Genomic DNA, 27,980 nt, shown 5'->3' with positions numbered 1-27,980 from the left:
CCAGATGTTGTCCCATTAGCCTCAGCCAGCATGGTGAATAGTCAGTGATGATGAAAGGGTAAGGTATGGAGGTCCATCAGTCCCACACTAAAACTATAGAGTCAGTAGCCTTTGCCACATCTCATGGTGCTGAATACCACAGGTTAACCTGTGCAATGTGTTTGACCCACAGCATGTTTACTTGAAAGCCTTGCATTGAAATTCTTGCATTACAGGGGGTTGGACTAGATGGCCCTTGGGTCTCTTCCAACTCTGCTATTCTGATTCTACGATTCTGAAAGTCCCACTTAGAGAAGTGGGGGCTTACCCCCAGATAAACGTGCACAGGACCACAGCAGGGCATAAACGCAGCATCCCTGGGGAAAGATGCTCCAGGCAGAGGAGGGATGTTGCAAGCCAGGGCACCACCTGGGTACCAAATGGGTACCCAGCCTGGGGAAAGATGCTGATGCGGAGGGGATGCAGGCGAGGCGCCTGGCTTTGGTTGCGCAGCCTGCCGGTTACCAGGAGGCGCTTCACAGCCAGCCAATCGCCGCCGCGCGGGGCCCCGGTGATTTGCATGCGACCGATTGACGTCGCCCGGGGGCCAATGAGGAGCTCCGGGGGCGAGTTCCTCTTCCACGAGGACGAAGATGGTGTAAGCTGGCGGAGGTGCCTTTGCTGCTGCTGAGCTGCTGCTGCTGCTGTTGTTCTTGCAGGTGCGGGGGACTCAATGGGCGGGTGCACTGGGGGGGGTCTGTGCACGGTGAGGGGGGAGGCTGTTTGCAATTGTGGAGAGGAAGGGGGGCGGTCTTCATGCTTTGCAGTGGGGTCTGTCCGGGGACGATCATTTTGTGCTTCTGGTTTAGTGGAGGCACAGGCGCCCTTGACAGGAAGTTGAGGGTGCTTGGGATTTAGGGTGCCACACAAAGAAGCTATTTAGCTGCTGCTTCTTTTTCCTAGTGCGATCAGCGAGTTCTTCTGTGATCCCCTGCTTTGCTTTCTGGCTGTTAAGACTTCCAGATCTGTAAATGCTGCAGCTTGGCAGCACGGTCATTGTTTGCGCGTGTTGTGATCTGCCCCTGAGATCTGTCACCTTCTCCCAAACGCCAGCTGCAGTGCCTCAGCACAGAGTCAGCCAGAGGTAATAAAACAGAGAGGAGGGTGGGATCCAGAGCCTGGCTCCTCGGTTTTGCCTCTGGGTGCTAGGTTTTCGTAACTTGCATTTTCTTTTTCGAAAATGCCCGAAGAAGCTCAGCGATTGCTTTCCCCTTCCGATCGCCCAAAGGGAGTGCGATGGTGGGTGGGTGGGCGACCTGTTTGTCTCTTGTAGGAAGCCGAATGCAATTCTGCAATACCTTTGTAGGGGCGCGGCATCTCAGAGGCTTGTAAACTGACCTCTTTAGGATTCCTGGTGGCTAAATGGGGTGACGGCTGCCTGGTTGGGTTTTTTTGTTTCTTAGGGTTTTCTTTTTTTAAGGATTTTAAGGAAAGAGAGAGATTGCTACTGGGTGACTTGCTTGATCTCAGCCCAAATAACAGCAACCAGATTTGATTTACCTCTAGAGAGTAGAAATGTTGGAAGTGGCCACAACATTATTTCCTAAAACATGGTTTTGTGTATTGCCATCCAGCATTGCTCTCAAATGCCTTTGTTCCATCTGGTTGGCCTCCGAAGGAGTACAGCAGCTTTTGCCAAGCTGGTGCCCTCCTGATGCTTTGGACCACAGTGCCGATCAGCCCCCAGCCACCACAGCTGGTGTGTAGTCCAAAACTTCTGAGGGATTGCCAGGTATTGATTTACTTGTTTGTTTAACAGATTTATAAACAGCTTCCCAAAGAGGTGTGCAAAATAACAAAAAGGATAAAACGTAAGGCCAGGTTACTAAGAGCAGTAAGATAATTTCTACAAAAGTCTAGAAACAATAAAACTGTACCTTACAAATTCTAGGAAGCATAAAACCATATCTGCAAATATGCAATCAATAGGCCATAAGTGATTGGGTCACCCACCAGGGAAAGCTTTCCTGAATAAAAATGTCTTTAAGGTGCCGAGACATCATGCTGCTCAGCAATGTCCTTAATTTTATCTGGTTATTGATTCCAGAGAGCTAGGACTGCAACGCTAAAAACCCAGTTTCTAGTGCAAGCTAAGCACACCACCTCTGAAGCATGACCTACTCTCAGTAGTGCCCCATTGGAGGAGTGCAGATGCCAGGCATAGATATGTAGGGCGAGGTGCTCCCTTGGGTAACCTGGCCCCAAGCTGTTGTTTAGTGCTTTAAATGCTAAAAGCAGAACCTTTTAGCATTTAGTGCCCAGTGGCATATTGGCAGCTCCCTCAAAAGAGGTGCTATAGGGTGTCAGCAGGATAACCCAATCAACAACCTTGGTTGGTGAAAGCTGAGATACGGAATGGATCAGAGTGGATCAGACTTGGCAGGGAGGTATTAGTTCATAAAGAGAGTGTGTGGCGGTGTTTCATAACGCCTTTGGAAGGTAGTGTGTCTTAGATGCCAGGAGGGGAAATGCGATGTGTCCGCAGAGGGTCTTGGATATATTCGAAATTAAAACGCCAGACCTCTTAAAGATGGTATCCAGTATATGTTTAAGAACATGTATTGTGGTTACTTCTTTTAAATACAACATAATAGGGGGTTGTGCTATATGACCCTTTGGGTCCCTGCCAATTCTATAATAACTCGAGAGGTGCTCTCCAGGATATACCTCTGTGCGTGAATATAGAGTCTGGCATCTTTTCCTAGCTGGCGGAGGATTCGGAAATTTGAAGGTGGCTGAGCGAGAAGTCCAGTGGCCCTTCTGAGGCTTGCCCATTGCTTGTAGCTTCCATGAGCTCTCTCACAGAAGCTTCAGCCACGGTGAGCCTGTTCTTTTTGCTGCTTCAGCCATCTGCTATTGTGCACTGCCTTTCCCCAACCCATCTTGGTAACTCACATCATAGGAAGTTGCCTAATACTGAGTCAGACCACTATCTCCATCAGTATTGTCTACACTGACTGGCAGCAATGGCTGTCCAGGGTTTCAGGCAGGAAGTCTCTCCCAGCCCTACCTGCAGGTGCCATTGGGGATTGAACCTGGGACTTTTTGCATGCAAAGCAGAGTCTCTACTACGGAGCTACGGCCCTTTCCCAACATGGAGAAGATGTAAACAGAGGAGCATTTCTGGAGCAGTGCAAGAAGCAACCGAGGGGAATCTGGCTAGGCCTGCAACAACTGAGTTGTTTTTGTTTGTTTTTAAGGCATCATAATAGTTACCCTATTTCTTTATATTTATTTGCTTGTTTATATCCCACCCTTCCTTCCCAAGGACCCCAGGGCGACAAACAGATATACAATGTAAAAAGCAAAACGAAAGCTTTCTAAAACAGATCAAAAGATTCTAAAAACAATTAAAACTTTGAAACACCTGAAAGCAGTTACAGTTAAAAGCTTTCTAAGAGCAATTTCAATTAGAAGCATTGTTTCGCCCCATGATCACAGGGTTGCCTGGAACGATATATGATTCTATGGTATTTCTTCAGCCACCTAATGCCTGGCTAATAATGAAAAGATAGTACAGTAGTGATGGAGGCAGGTGCGCCTCACCAGGGAGGACATTCTACAGACGAGGAATCACCACTGAAAAGGCCCTGCCATGGGTCAGTGCCAACCAGGCAGGCCCTGGTGGCAGTACCACCAAGAAGACTTCACCTGCTAATTGTAGGGTCTGCCATCCCCTTGCCACACGAGCCTCCTTCAGTGTGTGTGACGCCTCTCAGCATGCCGTAAACAAGTCCCTGCCCCAAAGACCTTCCCATCAATATTTCAACAGCTGGATCAGACCATAGGCTCATCTAGCCCTTAATGTCCTGTTCTCACAGTGGTAAGCCAGATGCCTCAATGGGAAGCCCACAAGCTGGTTACAAGTTCAACAGCACTCCTCACCAACTGGTATTCAGAGGCCTGTACCTTCTCTGATACTGGAGGCTACATGCAGCCATTGTGACTGACAGCCTTATCCTCCTTGGTGTGTTCCTCTAATCCCCTTTTAAAGCTGTCTCAGTTGGCAGCCATCGTTACCACTTGTGCTAGGAAATTCCATAATTTAATTACATGCGACGTGAAGAAGACCTTCCTTTTTCCCATCCTGAATCTTCAGACATTCAGCTTCATTTGGATGCCCCCAGCACCTAGTACTGAGATAACGGGAGAAGTTTATCTCTATCTGCTTTCTCCTACAGATTATTTTGTACATGCCCCTCTACTTTTTCTGACCAGAGTGTTGTAATCTTTCCTCATAGAGGAATTGCTCTGTTACAGACAGGGGGGAAACGAGCGTTAGGCTGCAGGGCTGCTTGGGTACATATTCAACCTCATGTCTGAAGGCAAAATAACCCAATCTAGAGAGCAGCTCTAGGCAGGTTTGTAAACCATCACCTGCCTAATCGCCTATGGTGAGTTAACAAGTGCCCCCAGGCAACCATGTTTTTCTTTTTAAAAATGAAATCTTTAAAACCAGCCATTCATGCTAATAAAAATACGTGAGCAGGTGGGTGAGTCATCGTTTTACTTTGCATGTTCTGTGCCATGAAAACTGAATCACAAAGATGTTGCTGTGCATAGAAATATTTGCCAAGAGGCTCCTTCTCCTCCATCCCCATAATCTGTGCTTTCTGGCTTGCTTTGCCCATAACCCCTTCCTGAAAACTACAAGGCTGAGTTCCCCCACCCACCTCATTCTTACTCAACTTCCTGCCTAACATACCAAGCTTTTCACCTCCTCCCCGACTCTGACTTCAGCAACCTCCAACATTGCTAATGCATGGCAGGAAGCGGCTGGTTTTGCGTTTTCTGGTTGGCACCGCCTGTGTCAGTTGGATGCTGCTGCTGCTGCTGCCGCTGTCACATCAGGGTACGCTCTTGGGGGATCACTTGAATAATTTAGGAATGTGTGTCGTGCAAGAGGAGGTGGTAATGGTGGTGGAATTTACCGTGATCATAAAATGTAGAGTTGGAAGGGACCACAGGGGCCATTTGGCCCAACCCCCTGCAATGCAGGAATATTTTGCCCAGCATGGGGCTCAAACCCATGACTCTGAGATTAAGAGTCTCGTGCTCTACTGATTGAGCTATCCATGCATGCCCCAAAAGACGAAGAAGGCCAAGGGAGTGACAGGACAGGAGCTCCTGGAATGTTGAGGTGTTGCATTTACAGTCTTAAAAGATGCATTGGCTTGGCTAATTTCTATTAAGCAATGCAGTGTTGGCCAATCTTGATGCAACCGATGCCTGCCGTTTCCTGAATTAAAAGGGGAGGCACCCCTTCCTTCTGCACCCCTGAAGGTTTTGCTGAGAGAGAGAGAGAAATACCCAACCTCACATGAGCCTGCCTCCTGTTTTTCTGCACGAGTCACTGATCTGGAAATGCCTTTTGGCTAGAAGCAAGCAAGCCCAGAGCGGTGACTCGTGCAGAGAGGAAGCAGGCACACAGAGACACACACACCCGTGAGGGTGGATAATTCTGCTGCATCTCCGCATCAGGGGAATAGCTGGATCATTCAGTCACATGTCCTGCAGAAGAGAAGCAGATTCACCCTCACCCCCAGCATGGGGGCAAAGGAAGAGTTGCAGCCTGAGTAGTAAACCATGCAGAGATGTGGATGGAGCATATGACAGCTTTGGACTTATGTGAGCCTTTAATAATTTAATTTGTTTCTCTTAGCCTGCTATGTTCCAGCATGCAATTAATGAATGCATTTTTCTTTTTTTTTTAACGGAGTGTCAGAACTTGAGTGTTCTCCCATAACAATGAGCAGATAGCTGAAATACTGAGAATTGTATAGGACAGAGATGAGCAGATGGCCACTCACTTAGGTTCATTAATTTCCACGAGTCTTCTCTCAATAGGACTTAGCTGGATGCAAGCCTTATTTTGCTTAGATGGCACAAGACTGTTTGGGTTGTATCAACTAATCTTTATTCAGAGCGAATCTATAGAAATCAAGGGACCTGGGTTAATCATGTTCATTAATTTCAGTGGATCTACTCTGAGTAGGACAGTCCTTTGGATACAGTCCTTTGTGGGTTTTGCTGTAACAGGCTAACATGGGTAGCCTGTGACACCATCTTTTTTAAATTAAAATAAATAACTGCAAGAAGGTTGGACTGGATGGGGCTTTGGGTCCCTTCCATCTCTACAATTCTATGGTTCTATGAAATATTTTTTTAAAAAAATAGAAAAGAGACAGGATATTGCAGATAAATGAACAGGGAATACATAAGCATTCTCAGTTCATAGTCTGAAAGCTCCTTGCCTCAGATCTTGAAGAGTTAGGTGATGCATTTAAAGCACATTCGTACCACTTCAGCAGTCCAAAGAACTGTAACAGAATACAATCCCCAGCACCCTTAGCAAACTTCAGTTCCCAGGATTCTTTGAGGGGGAAGTCATGATTGTGTGCAAGAGTGTTGCAAGAGTGTTTGACATGTAGGGTGTAGGTGGTCCCCTACCTGCCAGTCAAAACAGACAGTACTGGGGAGGGTGGGCCAATGGTTTGACTTGATGCCAAGGAGTGTGTTTGTTTGTTTATTAGGATTTAACTCTGCTCACTCCTGTGCTGGGTTCTGTTTCTTAGTCATGCAATGATGTGATGTAACCTAAAGAACTGCTCTGCCCTTTGTGCTGCCGGTTGTGTTTTCCTGTCATTAATTTGCAAGTGGCTTTGACTTTGCTGCGGATTGAGAAAAGCTGAGTATCATCTACTAAAATAGCAAATACAGTGGTGCCTCGCAAGACGAAATTAATCCGTTTCGCGAGTCTCTTCGTCTTGTGAAGCACGGCTATTAGCGGCTTAGCGGCTATTAGCGGCTTTAAGAAAAAGGAAACAAACTCGCAAGAACTCGCAAGACGTTTCGTCTTGCGAAGCAAGCCCATAGGGAAATTCGTCTTGCGGAACGACTCAAAAAACGGAAAACCCTTTCGTCTAGTGAGTTTTTCGTCTTGCGAGGCATTCGTCTTGCGGGGCACCACTGTAAGGAAATCTAAAATACCAAATAAGTAAATAAATAAAACTGTTTTTCAGGGAAGGGGTGCTCTGGTGCAGAGTCCAGTGCAACATGGCCTAAATCAGCTCCTTGCAATATCTTTTCTTGCACGCATTTCAAAGGCGAGACATAGCAAGGAAGGTGATTTGAGGTCCTGCATGAGCTGAAACCCAGAACCAGATGCCGGACAGAAAGCCTTTGGCATGGCCAAGTTGGAAGGTTTGTCTCTGGCATCAGATGTTTAGTGTCTGTTTTGCTTGTGAATATGGAAATTACGCTTGATTATAATGTCTAATGGGTAAGGATACACCCATCCCCTGAGGTTTTTATTTTATCATAATCATTTATAGGCAACATATATACATAATTATGTTTTGAATGGGATTGCTGCCTTGGGCTCCATTGGAGGAAGGGTGGGATGTAAATAGACTAAATAAACAAGCAAATCTTTTAAAATATTTTTTATTAGTTTTTTAACATCTCATTTTCAACAATTATTAAACATACTTTTATATCTTATACAATTTTTTTGACTTCCATCAATCACATCTGAAAATTTTCTAATCTTTTCCATTTAATTTACATTTCTTACTTTCACTATTACATTTAAATATCATAACTAATATCTCTCTTTCTCTTCTTTGCAATATTTCATATATTCCTCCTTACAAAACTTCTTGTAATCCTACTAGCTTAATTTGTTGAAATAAACAAGCAAATCTAAGCTAGTAGCTATTATGTCATGTGGCAGTGAGTTGTTGTTGATATCTATCTGTCTCAAGAGACAATGGAGTGCTCTTCCAGCAGTCAGGTCAAACCACTGTCTTAGCAGCACCAAGGTGAAATCCCTTGGGCGCAAGTCTAGGCAATGTGTATGGAGGTCCTGGGCTGCCCAGATGACAACCCCCCCTCTTGGCCTCATTGATGTGGTCCAAAGGAGAGCCAAGCAATATATCTGGTTGCCAGCTTGGCTGCAGGAGTTGCCGGAAGGAGGCGTACAAGGCGCCATCCAACCCTCTTAGGGACTCCACTCTGGATTTGTGTAGGCTTCACCCCATAGCTTTTTCTTCTCCCAAAGATGTTCCACAAGGCAGCGGAGGTTTAGGATCAGAGTTTTCCTTCTCCTAGATGGGCTTACCTTCCCAGGTGAGTTCATAAGTTAGTTACACCTTGCAGGAAGAAGGTCTTACATTTATCCATCTTGGCTCTACTGCCATTCAGTTTCATTTGGCAACCATGGGTTTTACTCCCAAGTCAGCCTCACCACACCTTTTTTAAAAAAACAAAAACATTCTTTAACCCCTTCGAGTCCATTTGCATGGGTGCAGAATCTCTCCCATCTAATCCTGCCTAGTGTCTTAGCAAGCTATGTCTCTATAACTGCCACCACCAATGCCATCTTATTGCCTGTGTGCAGGGGGGGGGGGGGACCCTCCTTTCTCCCCCACCCCTTATCAGCTGGAGAAATGCAGAGTAGGCAAAGGGTTGTGGAAAGGAAGAGAGCTCTTTCACCCTCAGAACTGGCAAATTATCCGAGGTTCTGGTGTTTGGCAAAGACGTGAGCACTTTTGAAGGCTTTTGTCTCTGGGCGACAGCAGCCGGCCGGCTGCCTCCGTGAAGAAGTGCTTGAGTCACTGTGAACTCACTGAAAGATTTCCCCGCAGGCAAGGACACTCTCTCTCTCCCCGGCTGAGCAAATTAAAGGACCGTGGTGCCTCTGATTAAATATATATTTCAAGAAATGAATAGCTGAAAAGGCTGGCAGCTGGCTGTCAGGCAGCATAAGAACGAGAGGCTCCCGTAGCCTTTGAGCAGCGCAGAGGGCGTCCTCCGAGATCCTCTGCCAAGCCTGAGGAATGAGGTTTTCCAGCCTGGGACTCCTGGGGTGAAAGGGCTGGAGACCCTGAGCAGCAGGCGAAATGCAATTGCAAAGGCAGTTGGGGAAGGTCCAATGCTCAGTTGTGTTTTGCATGCACAACACCCTCAACCTCTCCAAATAAAGACCGCTGCCCAAGACCCTAGAGAGCTGCTACCAGTGTAGACAACAGGCCCGATTCAGCTGGTTGTTCTTAGGTTTTCTACTTAGGCATGGAGAACCTGGGGCCCTCCACATGCCATCGGACTGCCACTCCCATCATCTCCAACCACTGGGTATCCCCTGCCATCTTAATAAATCAGAAAGGGGGGGGGGGGAATGAGCTGGATTAGCTTTTCAGCTGGAGAGATCTTTGGCAATGCCAGGGATTGAATCTAGGCCTTCTTGAATGCGAAACAGGTGACATTGTGGGCCAATAAGGCTTTTCTCCAGGCTTTGGGTACCAGGTTTCATGAAACATGAAAAGAGCTCCCGCGGTTCAGTTGATTGCATTGATTCAGGAAACTCTGACTCGGCAGAGCTTGCAGCTGGGCAGCAGAGATATTTCTGAGGTGAAGAGCCCTGGGAATGCTGACTGCGATGGGTGTGTGCTTTCCAGGTACGTGGGTGGGCTGCTTGGCAGAGTGTTATTGGGATGCATCAGCATTGATGGATCGAGTACATCAATGTAGCTTTGGATATCTGCTAGGGAGGCAGGGAAAGAGAGGGAGCAAGGGCTTCTGCGTCTGGCAAAGAAGAGTCCTTAGAATCTTGGATAATTTATCTTCCACCACCATAGAGCAATAGCACAGCTTCTGCCTTGCAAGCAGAAGGTCCTTGGTTCAGTCCCCAATGACATATCCGGGTAGGGTTGGGAGAGACTCTTGCTTAAAATCCTGCCAGTCATTGCCGTCTATGATGAGCTCAATGGACCAGTGGTTTGACTCAGTATAAGGCAGCTTCCTATGTTCCACCCTTAGGGATATGGGAGAGACTTAAGTTTGGTTCGCATTTAAATGAAGACCTCCCTAAATCACAGCTGAGGAAACAATAGATGGATTGGAACGCAGCAGTTCTTCGAAATTTACACTTTGCATTACAGTTCTCCAACTTATGTGCATGCTAGGGGGAAGTGTGGCTAAAAATCCACACATTAGTAAGAAAATAATGTACAAAACTGTGCAGGGGAAGTTGATTGGGGGAAAATGTGATTATTTGCCAAAGAATGCTTACCATTTTACTAAAATCCTAATGAGTAAAGTATGTGGGTGCATAAATCTCTCTTTCCCTTTCCTTCCTCCCTGTGGAGTCTTCTGTCTCTGACATTTTGAAAGCTGTTGCTCATTTTCAGTCCAATGCCTAGATCTCCTCTATGCCAATTTTGCTGGCACCAGACCTCTCTTTCTGTTATGAGTGAATTTGTTTAATTAGGAATAACTTGGGCATGTTTGTAGACTGAGATAATGGCTTTAAAAAAAATCAGTCAACTGCTTGGGTTTTCAGGGACTTATTTGATTTGTCATTTTTATTCATTGCTGTTGCTATTATATTTAGCATTTATTGTACTGCAGGGACAGACAACCTGCTCTTCTCCAGATGTTGGATTCCAGTTCCAGTCAGCCCCAGCTGGTCAGGGTAATGGAACTACAGTCCATCAACATCTGGAGAGGACTAGGTTGGCTGCCCGTGATCCAGTGCTTTAGCATGCTCACATAAAATTATCAAAATAAAACTTAATAACAATCCTGTAAGGGAGAGTAATGCTGTTGTCCTGTTTTACATTGCAGTGAGGAGGCAGTTCACATAAGAGTGTCAAGATTCAAACCAGGGACTTGTGATTGCATTTAAATCAGTATTTCCCAAACTTAAAGGTAAAGGGACCCCTGACCATTAGGTCCAGTCATGGCCAACTCTGGGGTTGCAGCGCTCATCTCACTTTATTGGCTGAGGGAGCCGGCGTACAGCTTCCGAGTCATGTGGCCAGCATGACTAAGCCGCTTCTGGCGAACCAGAGCAGCACACGGAAACGCCGTTTACCTTCCCGCCGGAGCGGTACCTATTTATCTACTTGCACCTTGACGTGCTTTCGCAGTGCTAGGTTGACAGGAGCAGGGACCCAGCAACGGGAGCTCACGCTGTTGCGGGGATTCGAACCGCTGACCTTCTGATCGGCAAGTCCTAGGCTTTTGATCGGCAAGTCCTAGGCTCTGTGGTTTGGGTCTGAGGTGGGTTCAGCTCTAGAAAGGTTAAGGAATACTGGGGAATACAGCATAGACCTAAATGGACCACTGGTCTCAGAGGTGCCAACTTGAATAAAATATGGGAGGGCAGGTAAGCCCCACCCCGCATAATCAATCACATGACACAGTGCATGCACACCATTTGAATGGCAATGCCCATCAACTTTGAGGGGGCCCAGCCCCCCTCATATATTTTTATTGGGGAAACTGTTGAAGCACCTAAGAGTTGGCTCCTATGAATGGTCTTACTGGGCGTCATGGGCTTCCTATCTGATCTGTCCTGAGATGAAAGCCAGAAAATAAATATTGTAAATAAAATTAACAAACAATCTGATAAGTAAGATGAGATAGTGGGGATTTGGGGTGGAAATGACTCGGTTCATCTTGGGAATCGTGATACGGAGAAATGGGAAAGCTGAGTGTAGTCAGCTGTGTACCCAGGAAAGCTGATTTCAGCAAATTTAAAGAAATACTGGGTCAGATCCCATGGATGGAATTACTCAAAGGGAGGGAGTCAGAGATGGGTGTGAGTTTCTTTGAAGGCACAATTGCAAAGCAGAAAATAGGGAGGCAGCTAAATCGGGGGGGACGGGACATGTGCCCCTCCAGATAATGTTGGACTCTAGCTCCCATTGTCCCTGACCACTGACTATTTGTGTTGGGGGTTTGAGTCCAATAACATATGGAAATTAATTAGCATTTTCTTCACTGGGTGCCATTGCCATTCTAACAAAGCAGAAGTTTGTGGTGAGTTCTGGCACCTCTTGTAACTCCAGCGGGTGCAGAATGCCGCAGCGAGACTCCTTACGAGGTCTTCGCTTAGAGATCACATTCATCCGGTGCTATACCAGTTGCACTGGCTCCCGGTGGAGTACAGGATCAGGTTTAAGGTGCTGGTTTTAACCTTCAAAGCCCTATACGGCCTAGGGCCCTCGTACCTACGGGACCGCCTCTCCTGGTATGCCCCACAGAGGAACCTACGGTCTTCAAACAAAAACACCTTGAAGGTCCCAGGCCACAGAGAGGTTAGGCTGGCCTCAACTAGAGCCAGGGCCTTTTCGGCTGCGGCTCCAACCTGGTGGAATGCTCTGTCACAAGAGACAAGGGCCCTGCAGGACTTGACATCTTTCCGTAGGGCCTGCAAGACAGAGCTGTTCCGCCAGGCCTTTGGTTTGGGCGCAGCCTGACTCCCTCCTTTGGCAACCTTTACAAAACTTTATGGCTGCCATCAATCTTGATTTTAATTAATTTTTATAATGTTTTTAATGTCGCACTATTTTGGTGTTGTTAGCCGCCCTGAGCCCGGCTTCGGCTGGGGAGGGCGGGATATAAATAAAATTTATTATTATTATTTATTATTGTTCTAGAAAAAAATAGCACTGCAGGTAACTAACATAAGGAGAGCAAAGGAACCTGAATTACCGTATTTTTTGCTCTATAAGACTCACTTTTTCCCTCCTAAAAAGTAAGTGGAAATGTGTCTGCGTCTTATGGAGCGAATGCAGGCTGCGCAGCTATCCCAGAAGCCAGAACAGCAAGGGGGATTGCTGCTTTCACTGCACAGAGATCCCTCTTGCTGTTCTGGGTTCTGACATTCAGAATATTTTTTTTCTTGTTTTCCTTCTCCAAAAACTAGGTGCGTCTTGTGGTCTGGTGCGTCTTATAGAGCGAAAAATACGGTATACTAGGTCGGGACGTTGGTCCATCTTGCTCTTTATTGTCTACTCTGAGAACTATCACCTCTCCAGAGTCTCAAGCAGAGAAGCACCTTTCCCATCATGAGATGGCTTTTAATGGGAAGTGCCGGATATTGAACTTGGGACCTTCTGCATGCAAAGCTGATGCTCTCATTAGAATATAAGAAGACTCTGCTGGATCAGGCCAGTGGCACACCTTGCCCAGTGCCCTGTTCCCACAGTAGCCACCCTATGGGAAACTCAAGCAGGACCTGAGCAATAGAGCACTTCCCTGCCAGCAGTTGAGCTAGGACCCCCCTACACCCCTCACAAGCTCACCTGATCCTCCAAATAATTGCAGTGGCTGTGCCCCTTAAAAGGCAGCGGGTGACTGTGTCTGTGCGTGCGTGCGGCTGTGTGAGAACGCCAAATGTTCCCTGGCTCCAGAGTCGCCAGGGGCCTGTCCGCTGAGTCATCCAGGTGCCAAAGTCCCTGCTGAAGCATAATGGGAAATTCTTGCTGAGTTGCTGCGTTTGGTGCTGATTGGGAGCAGAGCAAAAAGCTCTGCTGGAGCAGCTCAGCTGGTGCAGTTTGCTAGTGCGGAACGGGAAGAATGGGCCTTGCAGCATTAATGCTCTGGTTATCAGCACGCTCAGGGGTGGGGGTGGGGAGCTTCTGCACTTTCCACTTCCCAAAGTAGTGTAAGTCTCTCCTCCCCCCCACCTACCAGGTAAAAAGTAGCACAGCCATGTTTGGCAGATGGACAGTAAGAACATAAGAAGAGCCTGCTGGGTCAGGCCAAAGGGGGCCTATCTAGTCCTGCTTCCTCTTCTCACAGTAGCTGACCAGATGCCCCAATAGGAGACCCACAAGCAGAACCTGAGAGCCAGAACACTCTCTCTGTGTCTTCCAGCAAATGTTATTCAGAAGCAGGTCTGGCCCACCCATGAGGCAAGATGAGGTGACTGCCTCAGGCAGCAGAATCCACAGAGGCTGCAGATCTGGCCTCCAAGGAACGCATCATCTGATGCTGATGCCACTGCTGTGGCATGCTCCTTAGAGACCAGATCTGCCATCTCCGCAGGCCCCACCCCAATGCCACATCTACAGCGGCCTCTTGGTGAATAGGAGGCACTGCTGGTCTCCTCCCGCCCTTGTTCCCAGTGTAGATCTTTATTCCCCACCTTGTTTCTGATGTAGATCTTCACACACCCCATCTTCCCTGAAATGGGAACACCATTTTGTGGTTCGCCTTAGGCACCAAAATGTCTTGGGCTGGCCCTCTTCAGAAGCATCACAGCCTCCAACTGTGGAGGCAGAGCATAGCCATCACAGCTAGTAGCCACCAACAGCTCTCCTGCATAGATTTGTCCAAAACTCTTTTAAAGCTATCCAAAGTTGGTGGCCGGCACAACCTCTTGCAGGGAGTGAGTTCCATACGTGAACATGAAGAAATGCTTTCTTTTACAGTGGTACCTCGGGTTACATAGACTTCAGGTTACATACGCTTCAGGTTACAGATGCTTCAGATTACAGACTCCGCTAACCCAGAAATAGTACCTTAGGTTAAGAACTTTGCTTCAGGATGAGAACAGAAATCGTGTTCCGGCGGCACGGTGGCAGCAGCAGGAGGCCCCATTAGCTAAAGTGGTGCTTCAGATTAAGAACAGTTTCAGGTTAAGAACGGACCTCCGGAACGAATTAAGTTCTTAACCCGAGGTACCACTGTATCTGTCCTGAATCTTCGGACATTCAGCTTCATTAGATGTCCACAAGTTCTAGTATGGAGAAAAGCCTCTCTGTAGTCACTTTCTCCATGCCATTCATAATTTTATAAACTTCTATCAGAAGAATGTAAGTCCACAAGAAGAGCATGCTGCATCAGACCAGTGGCCCACCTTGTCCATCATCGTATTCTCTCTATGACCACCCAGATGCCCCACAATGGGAGAACCAGAAGGCAGGACCAAAACTCAAGAGCAATCTCCCCTCTTGCGGTCATGTCACCTTACTTACCTTATCTCTAAATGAAGAAGTCACAAACATTTGTACAGTGCCATTCAGAAGCCTCCTAATTTTAGTACACGGACTGACCCACAAGATGAACTGTAGGATTATAACGCTTCAGACGCAGCAGCTTGTTTTGGAGCATACATTTCTCCTCTGTACAGTAATGGGAAGAAAGCCACACAACACTTTTCAGGTCAGCACCTGTCATTGCCCTACTTTGCATGCCATGTTACACCATAGCTAACATGTAACCATGGTTTAATGGGAACAAGTAGCATGTTTGTGCAGGCTGCTCAAAAAGGCCACCCCGCTTTGCTCATTCCCCACCCCTGGCCATGCCAGGAGCAACAAAACACAAACCTGGGCTTGTCATGTTCACCCCAAAGTGGGTCCCACGGGAATGATCCTTTTTCTCAGCTGGGACGGATGGTTGGGTGACAAAGGATATGTGTGTGTGTGTGTGTGTGTGTGTGTGTGTGTGTAGCTAGAGAGAGAAAGAGACAGAGATCTTGACTTTTGCGCGTCTAGACTATAAACCCTAGAGGTTTAATTATAACCAACAGTATATTAAGTTCTGTTAAAATAAATAAATAAAGGGTAAGAGCTGTATCCACTGCTTCACCTACTTTGGCCTCTGAGAGCCAGTGTGGTGTAGTGGTTAAGAGCAGTAGACTCGTAATCTGGTGAACCGGGTTCTCGTCTCCGCTCCTCCACATGCAGCTGCTGGGTGACCTTGGGCTAGTCACACTTCTTCGAAGTCTCTCAGCCCCACTCACTTCACAGAGTGTTTGTTGTGGGGGAGGAAGGGAAAGGAGAATGCTAGCCGCTTTGAGACTCCTTCGGGTAGTGATAAAGCGGGATATCAAATCCAAACTCTTCTTCTTCTTCTCTGGACTGCACCCACCACTGACATTCTCTGCCAGGAGGCAGTGATGGCCACCAACTTGGATGGTTTTAAAAGAGGACTGGGCAAATTCATGGAGGAGAGGGCTACCCATGGCTACTAGAGACAATGGCTATGCTCTACCTCCGCAGTTGGAGGCAGAAATGCCAGATGCTGGAAACCACAGGAGGGAGAGAGGGCTCTTGTGCTGGACTAGAGGAGCCATTGGCCTGATCCAGCAGGATCTTCTTAAGTACCACCCCCTCTCAAGATTGCCCACAACAGAATGTGGCTTTTGGTCTGAAAAAGGCTCCCCTCCGCTGGACATAGCCAGTGAGAGAGATGTGGCAACAGAACCTGGTTTTTCTTCTCTACCTCTCAGGATTTGGCAGAGAGGCTTGACAACCTTGTGAGCAGCCGACAGACTGCAGAGCGTTAAATGCACCCTCTTGCATCTTGGGAATTCCCCAAGGTGGCATGAGCTAAGGGTGTTGCTGAGTAACAGGTGCCCACAGGGACTTTCAAGACGGTCCAGTGTGTATCGTGCCGTCTGGCAGGGATCTCAGCTTCCCAAGAGGCGGGAAGCAGGTCATGGCTTAGGCATCCATTTGGGCAAACGGCAAAGCAATGGTAGCTATTTCCCTTATCCATCTTCTATGTTCTCCTTATCTTATGTCTTGGAGTTCTTTGCTTTGATCAAAAGATAAGCAGAGAGAGGAGGAGTTGGTGACTCTGGTGGTGGGGCAAATCTCCACTTGGTGTCTTCTAGGCCCTTGTCTAGTTATCTTCATCAACATCCCCTCTAGGCCACCAAAAAGGACTCCCACATTCTCTGAGCTTCTAACCTCTTTATGTAAACACTTGGCTTGTAAGGTTTCACCGTCCATCAATATAATTGCTCTCTGCTACCCCCAGCAGAGAGAGTTGGCCCACAGTGAAGCTGCTACACCTCTTGCCTTGAAGTCAAGAGCAATTTAATTACTTGGCCATTTTTTCTCCTCCAAACCACTTGGAGGAACCGCTGGGCAGTGGCGAAGGAAGTGGAAGGCAATTAGCAGGGAGCAGATGGGTCTCACGTGTCGAAAGGTCTCTTGAGGTAGAGAGCAGTGTTGGCTCCAGGCCATTTTGCCTCTTTGCTTGAAGGCTGGTGTAGTGTCAGAGCTGGCGAAAGGGGGTTGGAGCAGCAAGGTCACATGAGGTGAGGCAAGATGTCCCCAGAAAATAGGAGTGAGCCTGGTGGAGAACGCAGCGGAAAGGGCATCATTCTCCTCGGACGCTGGTTGCTGGTGGATCACAAGAAGAGTCTGCTGGATCAGGCCAATGGCCCATTGAGTCCAGCATCCTGTTCTCACAGTGGCTGACCAGATGCCCCAATGGGAATCCCGCAACAAGTATTCAGGCACAAGAGGACTGACTCTCCCCTCCTGCAGTTTGCATCAAATAGTACTCAGAAGCGTTGCTGCCTCCGGTCATGGAGACACGAGTACAGCCATCATGACTGGTAGCCACTGAAATGCTCCATGAATTTGTCCAGTCCTCCTTTAAAGCCATCCAAGTTGGTAACCATCACTTCCTCCTGTAGGAGGGAGTTCCACAGTTTAACAATGTGCTGCGTGAAGAAGTCCTTTCTTTTATCTGTCTTGAACCTTCTGACATTCAGCTTCATTGGATGTCCCCAAGTCCCAGTGCTATGAGAGAGGGAGAAAAATTTTTCTCTATCCACTTCTTCCATGCCACGTATAATTTTAGGAACTTCTGTCATGTCACCTTTTACCCTTTCTCTGAACTAAAAAGTCCTATATGCATGATGAGCAATGTTTTCCTCCAAACAGGATAGTCACCACATTGTGGAAAGGTCAGAAGAGGGTGGGCATTCCAGCTCCTTTGCTAAGCCCCTTAGGGACTTAGCTCTACAATCCCAGGTTCAAACACAGCTAGGGCTGGGGGAGAATCTCTGGAAAGCCTCTGCAAGTCAGTGTGAGCAATACTGAATTGGGGGCACCAGTTGTCTGGCTCTGTATAACACAGCCTCCTGTCTTCGCCTTAAAAGGTAAAGGTACCCCCTGATTGTTAGGTCCAGTTGCGGACGACTTTGGGGTTGCGGCACTCATCTCGCTTTATTGGCCGAGGGAGCCGGCGTCATGCGGCCAGCATGACTAAGCCGCTTCTGGCGAACCAGAGCAGCACACAGAAACGTTGTTTACCTTCCCGCCGGAGCGGTACCTATTTATCTACTTGCACTTTGACGTGCTTTTGAACTGCTAGGTTGGCAGGAGCAGGGACCGAGCAACGGGAGCTCACCCCATCGCAGGGATTCAAACCGTCGACTTTCTGATCAGCAAGCCCTAGGCTCTGTGGTTTAGACCACAGCACCACCCACACTTAGGGCCCAACAATACAAAAGTGGGATTGTTAAAGAGGATTCTGCTTGAAAAGCCAGTTGTCTGGAGGCAAGCAAGTACCACTGCAGCAGGTAGCACCATCATCATCATCATGATTGATGATGATGATGCAGTAGTATAGTCCAAACCAGGAATCAAGCATTCAGGTTTGTAAGGATGGAGAGTCCGCAAGTGGCTCAGTTTGTACCTGAACACTTAAGGGTTCCATTCAGTGCTAGTTCTACTCAGAGGCGAGTTGCTGGAATTAATGGACCTCGGTTAATTTTTGCGGGTCTGCCCTGAGTTAGTTGTCTACAACCCTAAGCAGCTTACATGCAAGACCTAGCCCAGAGTCAGGTGCTTTATACCACCAAGTGGATCTCCATTGGTCCCTGGAGTCACCTGACCTCTGCTAAGCTGCAGTGCACCCCACTGACCATCCACAATGGTGGTGCTAAAGAGCAATGGAGAGCAACCCAAAAGCTCTGCTACTACTGTGTCACTGAAAGTACCAGGAAAAGACCTGCTAGGCTGGGAGGGAATGTTAATTTGGCCTGCAATCTTTTGCCTACACGTGGCAGTAAATCTATTGGAGCATGGTGGGACTTACCTCTGAGCAAACAGGTATAAGGATTTTGCTGTATGGGTGACTTTTGCCCAATGAATTTTATCTTTGTGGATACAAACATCCTGATCTGCACCTCTTGGGCTAATGTGCAGACCAGAGTTGAGGCACCCAGCAGATTTCATGCTTCTGTTAATTGTCATCAGTAGCTTAAATCTAGCAAAATATGGATTTTGCATGTGTCTTTTGAAAGGGAAACAAACATCCTGATCTGCACCTCTTGGGCTAATGTGCAGACCAGAGTTGAGGCACCCAGCAGATTTCATGCTTCTGTTAATTGTCATCAGTAGCTTAAATCTAGCAAAATATGGATTTTGCATGTGTCTTTTGAAAGGGAAACATGTGTTTAAATGCTTTTTTAAATAAAAAAAAACCTAAACGTTTGCATACATATTTTGAGATTTCTGTTGTTTTTCACAGAAGGGAAATGTGTGAGTTGCTCACTTTGTTTTCAAGTATTTTTATTTAATTCAACCGTTTATATGCCACTTAATTGCAGTATGGGAGAAGTAAATAAAATGAAACTAAACAGGAGTTAAAACTGTAAAACCAGAATTCAGTTAAAATGCCTGCTGGGGTGTGTGTGTGTGTGTGTGTGTGTGTGTGTGTGTGTGTATTCCGTAAGGGCAAGGGTCTGTTTGGCCTCAGCTTGAAGGGGGTGCCATAAAACTGGACCCACAATACTGAACCCAGCACAGTTCCTGGTTGCTACGAACCATGCATCCAAGCCATGGGGGACCACTAATTGTGACTCCCCCGAAGACCTCACTGATCAAGCAGTGATATAAGGGATCAAGCAGTCTTTGAGGTATCCTGGACCCAAGTTGTTTGTATAAATAAATACTGTGCAAGCACCTTGAACCTGGTGTTCTTTCCATCCCCTGTAGGTTGACCCCACACCTTGCATGCAGGAGATTCCAGGTACAATCTCTGCCCAAGACCCTGGAGAAGCCCTTTGAGGCAGAGGAGACAGTTCTGGCAAGTTAGGCCAGTTGGACTGACTTGGACTTTGCCAAAACGTCAGTGGCTAGCCTGGAGATTTTTTTTGCCAGGAGTTTTACCTAAATCTGCCTCATTGGTAGGTTTAATCCCATTGTCCCTTGGCCTGTCTCCAGAGGATGGAGCCAACAGTGTCTTCTTTCGCCTCTGCTCCCACATCCTCCGGATCTTGACCCTGAGATAAATCTGAACTTTTGGGAGCAGCTAACTGCTGCCACCCCCCACCCCCCCGCCTGCCCACCCAACTCCCCATCACCTGACCATTGCGACACCTGTCTCGCAGCCGCACGGGGGTGGGGTGGGGGCTCTCCTCTTTGCCGTGTTCCGATGCCCACACAATTAATCAGCAGACGCCTCCGGAGCAAACCATCTCCACATTTAGCCGCAATCCGGGAGGAGTAGTGTGTCAGGAGTGGGGGGGGGGGGGAGGCAGAATTTACAAAAACAGCATCAGCTGCCAATGCGATGGCTGGCAGAGCAGATTCCTGCTGACTCAGGCTTTGAAGGTACAAACGAGGCTGTTGCGGCAGTGAGAGAGAGGGGAAGGGAGGGGGCTGCATCTCTCTTGCCCACGCACTGCCAAATGGATTTCGGCTCGTGTCTCTCTCTCTCTCTCTCTCTCTCTCTGCCCATACTAAATAAATAAATAAGTTGCCTGTCTAGAACCTGGAAAGGAATGGGGTAGAAAGAGAACACCTTTCTCTGTTCTTTTTTTGCCCTGCCCTCCCCCCTCCCCAATTGCTCTTCCATCCACCCGTCTGGCTTATTTCATTTTTTCCACCATGCCTGCTTGCTAGATCCATCGCCCGCGTCTCCTTTACTTTGCCGCTTGCTTTTTTTCTTGACTGCCGGTCTAGAAAAGAAGCGACAACATCTAAGGTAGGTGTGCGTTTTTTTCTCTCTCTCTCCCTCTTATTCCCTTTGACTTCTGGGGTGACCTCTCTCCCTCCCCTGTTTTGGAAGCTCTCTCCTCCGCCCGCCTCCCCAATTTCCTTTCTTTGCTGCAGGCGACGATTTCTCCTTGAGCTCACTTCTCTCTCCGGCAGATGCAGGGCGACAGGAAGCCGGTGTGTGCCCGGGTGCTTTTGCTGGGCTCTTGGGAAATCCTATGCATGTTTCATCAGAAAGAGCGTGTCCCGTTGGGTTCAAGGGAACTCGCTCCCCTGGAAGCATGTATAGAGGGCTGCAGCCTCTGTGGGGCTTCTAGGAAGCAACCAAAGAGGCAGAGGAGGCTGGCCTCTTTGAAAGACAAAAGGCAGAACCCAAATAGTGGACTTGGCTTATTTTAGAATCTGGGGCTTAATGGATTTGGGGAGGGGGAGGTAGTGGTTTTGCTCTTTAACGTGTTTTCTTTTGCTTTCTCCAAAACATGCACTTGTGGACACACATACACACATTCCCTGGAGTGCCCCCGTAAAGTCCTTCCCCCATGGTACCGCCAATAGCTGTTATTAACTCCTTCCCCCATTATTTTCTGCAGTCTATGTTCCTTGCAGCATCAAACCCCACATTCTTTTAGGACCATTGAAGAGGTGGAATGCGGGACCGATGTGCTGCCACAGGCAGAAGAAACCTCTCCTTCGTTGCAGCTCATAGTTTGCGGTTAATTCCCCGGCCCGTGTGTTTCCAGGTTGACCAGCTAATCGGCATAGCCGTTTCCATGGTATCTAGCTAGAAAAACTAGGCTGCCCCTTTTTCTGGTGCAAGGAAAACAAAGTGGATTCTGTTTTGTTTTGTTTTTTTTGTGGGGGTTTTTTAAAGGAAGGGGACATTTTAGCACACAGATTCTCCTCTGCCCTTTGTTCTCTCTACTCTCTTGTGGTTTTCCTCCGGTGCTGCCAAAAGCTGAGGGTGGAAGTGAAGAAAGGACTGGGTTGAAATCAATCGGTGGGGGGAGACGCAGCTGCCTGAACATCACCTGCAGTGCATCTGAGAGGAGGGTGATCTGTCAGGCACAAGTGTTTCGTCTCTGCCCTGAAATTAATTGCACTTTGAAAGGAAAAGGATAGGATGGGGAACAGCTAGGATTCTGTAACGCAAGGCAGCGGCGAAGGAAACTGCTGAGAAGGGTTGGTGGCCCTGATTGCGGAGGGGCAGCGGACGTCACAGTGCACCACTTTGAGAGAGGCTGCTGGCAGAGCGCTCAGTGGGACCAGTTTAGGGTGCAGGCAGGGCAGTGGGGAGCTGCGGGGGGTGACTGCGCCAACAAAAACAAGAAAAGAGCAATTTCCAGTTTTGGACTGTGGAATTCGCATGTTGCCATAGATCTGCTAAGGTTTGCCTGTTTCATTTCGGTACCCAATTTTTTAGTTTTGAGCGCAGTTCGCTGTTTTAATCACAGCACAATATGAAAGATAGGAAACTCCTTTCTACAGTGTAAAAGCAGTCCTCTGTCTATCTTAGTACTGGCTACACTGACAGGCAGTGGCCCTCCAGGTTTTCGGATGGGGCTTTCCCGGTCCTACCTAGAGCTGCCCGGAACTCAACCTGGGACTTTCTAAATTCTGCATTATGGGTGGTGTGTATCCCTCTGTTTGCTTTTTGCTAACTGGAGGGGTTCTGAAAAGGGGGATAGAGGAGGCTGCTACATAGACCAGTGCTCTGAGCTCCGTGTGAACTTCCTTCTGTAAGCTGCAGTTGTTGCCAACACTCTGGCCACAGTCAAGGAGCGATGACTTCCTGATGTGCCCATGGGGAGAAAGCAGCTTTTCTTCCCACTTATTAAAATTCATGCTTCTGTAATTCCCAGCTTCTGCTAGATATTTTTGGCTTGGCTTGACGTCCCGCCATTTCTCAGCTCAGAGAAAATGAGTTTGCGATGGAAGATCGGTGCATGCAAGAGAAATTTCTGCCTAGTGACATTTCAATTACACAGTTAGCCTCTTAGCCGGAAGGATGGGATAATTCTGTTGGGTACCAGTAGGAAGACAACAATTTCCCCACCAGCCCTCTAATATTCAAGAGCAAAAGCAACCGTGAGGATAAAATAAGGTGCTGTAGGGAGGAGAGAGTGTCCTAATTATTCAATGGCATTTTAGAGACATGAAGAAAGTGAACATAACATAAAAAGAGCTTACTGGATCAGGCCAATGGCCCATCTAGTCCAGCATCCTGTTCTCACACTGGCCAACCAGTTGCCCCCATTTGGAAACCCATAAGCAGGATTCAAGCACAAGAGCCCTCTCCCCTCCTGTGGTTTCCAGCAACTGGTATTCAGAAGCACTGCTGCCTCCAGCTGTGTAGGCAGAGCATAGCCATCATGGCTACTACTGTCCACCATCCAAGTGGATGACCATCACTCCTCCTGTGGCAGTGAGTTCCATAGATTAAACTGCATGGAGGTGCTGCATGGAGAAGGTCTTACTTTTGTCCGTCTTGAATCTTCCAACATTCAGGTCCACAAGTTCTAGTCTTATGAGAGAGGGAGGAAAACCTTTTGTCTGTCTGCTTTCTCCATGCCAGGCATAATTCTATAAACTTCCAACATGTGTCCTCTCTTCCTTATCTTTTCTATAAACTAATGGGAGTGTCTTCTAGCAACTCTAACCACCGTTAAGAAACTACACTTCCCATGATTCTTCAGTGGAAGCTGTAGCTTTTTCTAGTGGTGGGATATTGCTTTCAATATACAGTGGTATCTCGGGTTACAGATGCTTCAGGTTACAGACGCTTCAGGTTACAGACTCCACTAACCCAGAAATAGTACCTCGGGTTAAGAACTTTGCTTCAGGATGAGAATAGAAATCATGCAGCGGTGGCAGCAGGAGGCCCCATGAGCTAAAGTGGTGCTTCAGTTTAAGAACAGTTTCAGGTTAAGAACGGACCTCCAGAACAAATTAAGTTCTTAACCCGAGGTACCACTGTATAGGGCAAGTGGGGCCAAAGTTTATGCTACTGCTGAGCTGAAATCTTTACCCTGTCTTTTGTGGCATGACAGCACCCTAGAGATCTACCATGCCCCTCCTTCTCTTCTCCAGGAAAGAGTAACATGCCCAGCTCTTTCACAGGACTAATGAGCAGCAGTGGTGTAAAAAGGGATCTCCCCTGCTAGGGATCTTCAGGGAACGAATTGAAAAATAAAGCTGCCAATATATTAAAGCTGTTTTACAAATCTATAGTGCAACTGCGTTTGGACTACTGCACACAGCTCTGGTCAAGTCACCTCAAAAAGGGTATTGTAGATTTGGAAAAGGTTCAGAGAAAAGCAACCAAAATGATCTAGGGAGCAGGGAGAGAGCATAACCATAGAATTGTTGGAAGGGACTCCTTGGGGTCATTTTTTTCCAACTCCCTGTAACTGAGGAATCTCAACTAAAGTAGAGGTTTGTAGAGCTTTGCATGGCATGGATAAAATGGAAGATTCAGGGCACATAAAAAGAAAGGCCTTTATCGCACAGTGCAGAGTTCAGCTACGGAACTTACTTCCACAGGAGTCAATGGATGGCTTTTCTAAAAATTGATTTTTAAATTCAAGTAACGAAACATGCCCATACAAGGAAAACAGAGCTTCGTAGTTGTGCACAAAAGAAAGAAAACTCAGTTGGCTTTAAAAGAGGATTGGACAAATTCCTTGAGCAGAGGGCCATCAAAGGCTATTAGCCATGATGATTATGTTCTGCTTCCACTGTCAGAGGCAACAATGCTTCTGAATACCAGTTGCTGGAAACTGCAAGAGAGGAGAGGGCTCTTGGGCTCGGATCCTGCTTGCAGGTTTCCCACTGGGGCTTCCGGTTGGCCACTTTGAGAACGGGATGCTGGACAATTGACCTGATCCATCGGCTCCATTCTGATCCATTCTGATTTTCTTATTCCCCCCCCCCCCGTCCTGCTTGACCAACCCCCCCCCCAATCCCCACCGAAGAACGTGCAGTACAGTGGTACCTCGGATTAAGAACTTAATTCGTTCTGGAGGTCCGTTCTTAACTGAAACTGTTCTTAACACTTTAGCTAATGAGGCCTCCCGCTGCTACCATGCCGCTGCTGCACGATTTCTGTTCTCATCCTGAAGCAAAGTTCTTAATCCGAGGTACTATTTCTGGCGGAGTCTATAACCTGAAGCGTCTGTAACCCGAGGTACCACTGTATATTGTCAATATCTTTCTTAAAATACAGTGCCCAGAGCTGGGCACAGCCCTCCAGATTGCAGCTTGACTAGCACGGAACAGAGTGGAGTTATTACTCCTTGTGAGCTGGACAACTCTGCTTCTGTTAATGCAGCGAAGATTGCATTAGCTTGTTTAGCAGCAGCATCACACTGCTGGCTCCCATTCAGCTGGCAAAGAGAAGATTCTAATACCTTTGTTAAGTTTCCTCCTGTGAGCGAGGAATTGCATTAAGTATTCACATCCTGTGTAAGAGGTAAACCCCAAAAAAGTCCAGCTGGTGTTGAATTGGATGCTGACTTATCTCCATGCCAGCCTCCTCCCCGCTAGGGTCAGAATATAAAAATGGCTATCAGTGAGCATGCTTTTGTCTCCATATTTGTTGCCTTGGGAAGCTCTGCTGGGATAGGACCCTTGGCAGAAGGAATCAGGCTTCATTTATGTGCAGGCTGCTGAATCTTAGAGGCGGTTAAGGTTTGGGACAGGGGCAAGACCCATACAGAGGCAGGAGGGCAGCTGGGTACATTTACCTATGACCTCAGAGGGCTAAGCCAGCTGGGGGGAGGTGGGCACCACCAGGGGCCTGCCAGAATTACACTGCCATGCCAAGAATGCCCCGTGCCAGCTGATCCGGGACTCCTGCCCCAAGCCTCATACAAGCTCTGCATGGGCCTGGGCAGGGGTCTCCCCCAAAGTCCCTAACTCATCCCTTCCCACCACTCACTTCTCCCTTGGAAAGGAGATGGTTTGGGTGAGTACAGTGGTACCTCGGGTTAAGTACTTAATTTGTTCCAGAGGTCCGTTCTTAACCTGAAATTGTTCTTAACCTGAAGCACCACTTTAGCTAATGGGGCCTCCCCCTGCTGCTGCGCCACCGGAGCACAATTTCTGTTCTCATCCTGAAGCAAAGTTCTTAACCCGAGGTACTATTTCTGGGTTAGCGGAGTCTGTAACCTGAAGTGTATGTAGCCCGAGGTACCACTGTACCTGTTTCTCTCTTGAAAAATACCCCAAACAACATCCCAATCTCTGCCAAGCAGGGTCTGTGCTCCTTTGAAGAATTGAAGACACGGCCGAGGCTGTCGTAGCTTTAAGGAAATACGATTTAGTCACCTATTTACACCTGAATTTAGATGGAGTAAGTCCAGATCTTACAGCATGGTCATCTCAAGACGATCTCGTTCTCCACAGCAGGGCAGCACTGGAGTCCAAGGCATCTCCCCCAAGTTTCGGGCTGGGAAAGAACTTTTAGCAGTCAAGAGTAGATCAAATAGACTGATATTAGACAGCTTCATAGTGTTTTAAGTTTTGGAGGGTCAGTCTGGATGGTGCCCGTGGGTCCTTTCCAAACCTGTGACCCTGCGTAGGTGACAGTAGAATCTATAAGAGCAAACCAGCCAGACCCTGGCCAGATCAGTACTGCCATTTACGTTAGAAAGATGTTGATCTGTTGCCATGGAGATAATTGGGGGGGGTTAATTCTCCCCACCTAATGGGAAGTGACATCACCTCATAAGGTGAAGAACAATTGCCAGATGTTCCGTGTGTGATTTTTGGTTGATGTTGGAAGATGGAGGGCAGGCCTTGCTCTGTACTGGACCCAAAGAACTGTGACTTGGTGCTTCTCTGGAAACTGGATGAGAAAGCAAAGTCGGTTGGAGGTATTAAAGCTGTAAGCCCATCCCTCCAAGGCTCAGCTTCTATATAAGTGCTAATAAAACCATTCATACTAAAGACACCACAGTCTCCGCCAACCTTCATTCCAAAAAACACTCGCCACTTGGAGACTGCGGTTTGTGCAACAATATGTCCGTATCCTGGAGTGAACTCAGGGAGAACACTGTCTCTGTGAGCCTCTTTTTCCATGACGCCTTTCAACCCAGAGCGTCTTCGCCACTCCCTCTCCTTGGCCTAAAGACCCCTCTCTCTGAGGGAGCTGTAGCCGTGCTGGATTTCTTTGGCAGAAGCTTTTAACCTGATGAAACTGAAGCTGGCCGTAATGGCCTTAAAATCAGGATGCTGAGAAACTTGAAGCTCCCGGGTCAGCAGGGGCAAACTTTACCCACCATTCATACTTAATGTGCAGGGAACTAATGACTGGTTGTAAACTGCTTGGATTCCTTGCCCCCCCCCCCTTTTTTATGAACAGTGGTATCTAATTATTTTCATAAATAAATAATAAATACAGACCCTCCAAGTGCCCCTATTTTCCAGGGACAGTCCTGGATTTACAGAAGCTGTCCTGGTTTCTGATTTGATCCCGGAACGTCCTGCTTTTCCTTAGGACGTCCCTATTTTCATCAGAGAAAGCTTGGAGGGTATGGAGTTACGCGACCCCCGAGCCAAGGCGATAAGTAACTATCCAACCTTTAGAAGACACCTGAAAGCAGCCCTGTGTAGTTTTATTATGTTTTTATATATGTCGGATGGACAGGGTATAAATAAAAATGAGAAAATAAATGTGTTGGGGGGGGGGGTTATTGGCTTGTTCTTGTTTTTATTTCTATTATATATTTTGTGTTTTTATGTTGCGATTTTATGTTGTGAACCGCCCCGAGACCTGCGGAGATAGGGCAGTATACAAATATGAATTATAACAATAATACTAGTATAATGGTGTTCAGAAATGAGCAGGGGCCAGATAAAATTTGGGTGAAATTCTCATGGACAGAGTGTGTGTTTTTGTGTGTAGATACAGCATGGTTTACTTTCTAGGTGGCAAAGCAAGTGGTATTCAGAAGCATTGCGGCCTCCAACCATAGAGGCAGAACATAGCCATTGCAGAGACTGGTCATTGACTTTATCCAGTCCTCTTTTCAAGCCATCCACGTTGGCAGCCATCTCTGTGCCATAGTTTTAATATGCACTGCATGAAGAAGTTCTTTCTTTTATCTGTCCTGAAACGTCCAACAGGCTCTGCTCTGCCTCCACAACTGGAGGCAGCAATGCTCCTAAATACCAGCTGCTGGAAACCACAGGAGGAGAGAGGAGTCTTGTGTTCGAATCCTGCTTGTGGGCTTCCCACAGGCATCTGGTTAGCCACTGTGAGAACAGGAGGCTGGACTAGATAGGCCGTTGGCCTGATCCAGCAAGCTCTCCTTGCATTCTTAAAAGGTCCCCTGTGCGGTTTACCAATAAATTGATACAAACAAAACTTAACACTATGAAGTGTGGCCCCTTCAGATG

At 47.5% G+C, this 27,980-nt stretch overlaps 1 protein-coding gene across 7 annotated transcripts in view; it reads left to right on the top strand.

The window, feature by feature from the left end:
- The first annotated feature begins 587 nt into the window (after window positions 1-587).
- Window positions 588-27,980, top strand: part of KCNAB2 (potassium voltage-gated channel subfamily A regulatory beta subunit 2) — a 107,674-nt gene continuing 80,281 nt past the window's right edge. For 3 of the 7 annotated variants that reach the window (XM_028740463.2, XM_028740464.2, XM_028740460.2), the window contains exon 1: window positions 588-698. The gene's annotated coding sequence lies outside the window, so the exon portion shown is untranslated. Of the gene's footprint in view, window positions 699-20,118; window positions 20,199-20,232; window positions 20,572-27,980 lie in introns of those variants that run through there. The other 4 variants (XM_028740465.2, XM_028740462.2, XM_028740461.2 and 1 more) reach the window with 4 other exon arrangements.

This window comes from Podarcis muralis, chromosome 7, assembly GCF_964188315.1.
Source record: "Podarcis muralis chromosome 7, rPodMur119.hap1.1, whole genome shotgun sequence".
Lineage (NCBI taxonomy): Eukaryota > Metazoa > Chordata > Lepidosauria > Squamata > Lacertidae > Podarcis > Podarcis muralis.
Note: the sequence above shows the minus strand (reverse complement) of the source record. Positions and strands in the feature narration are given on the sequence as shown.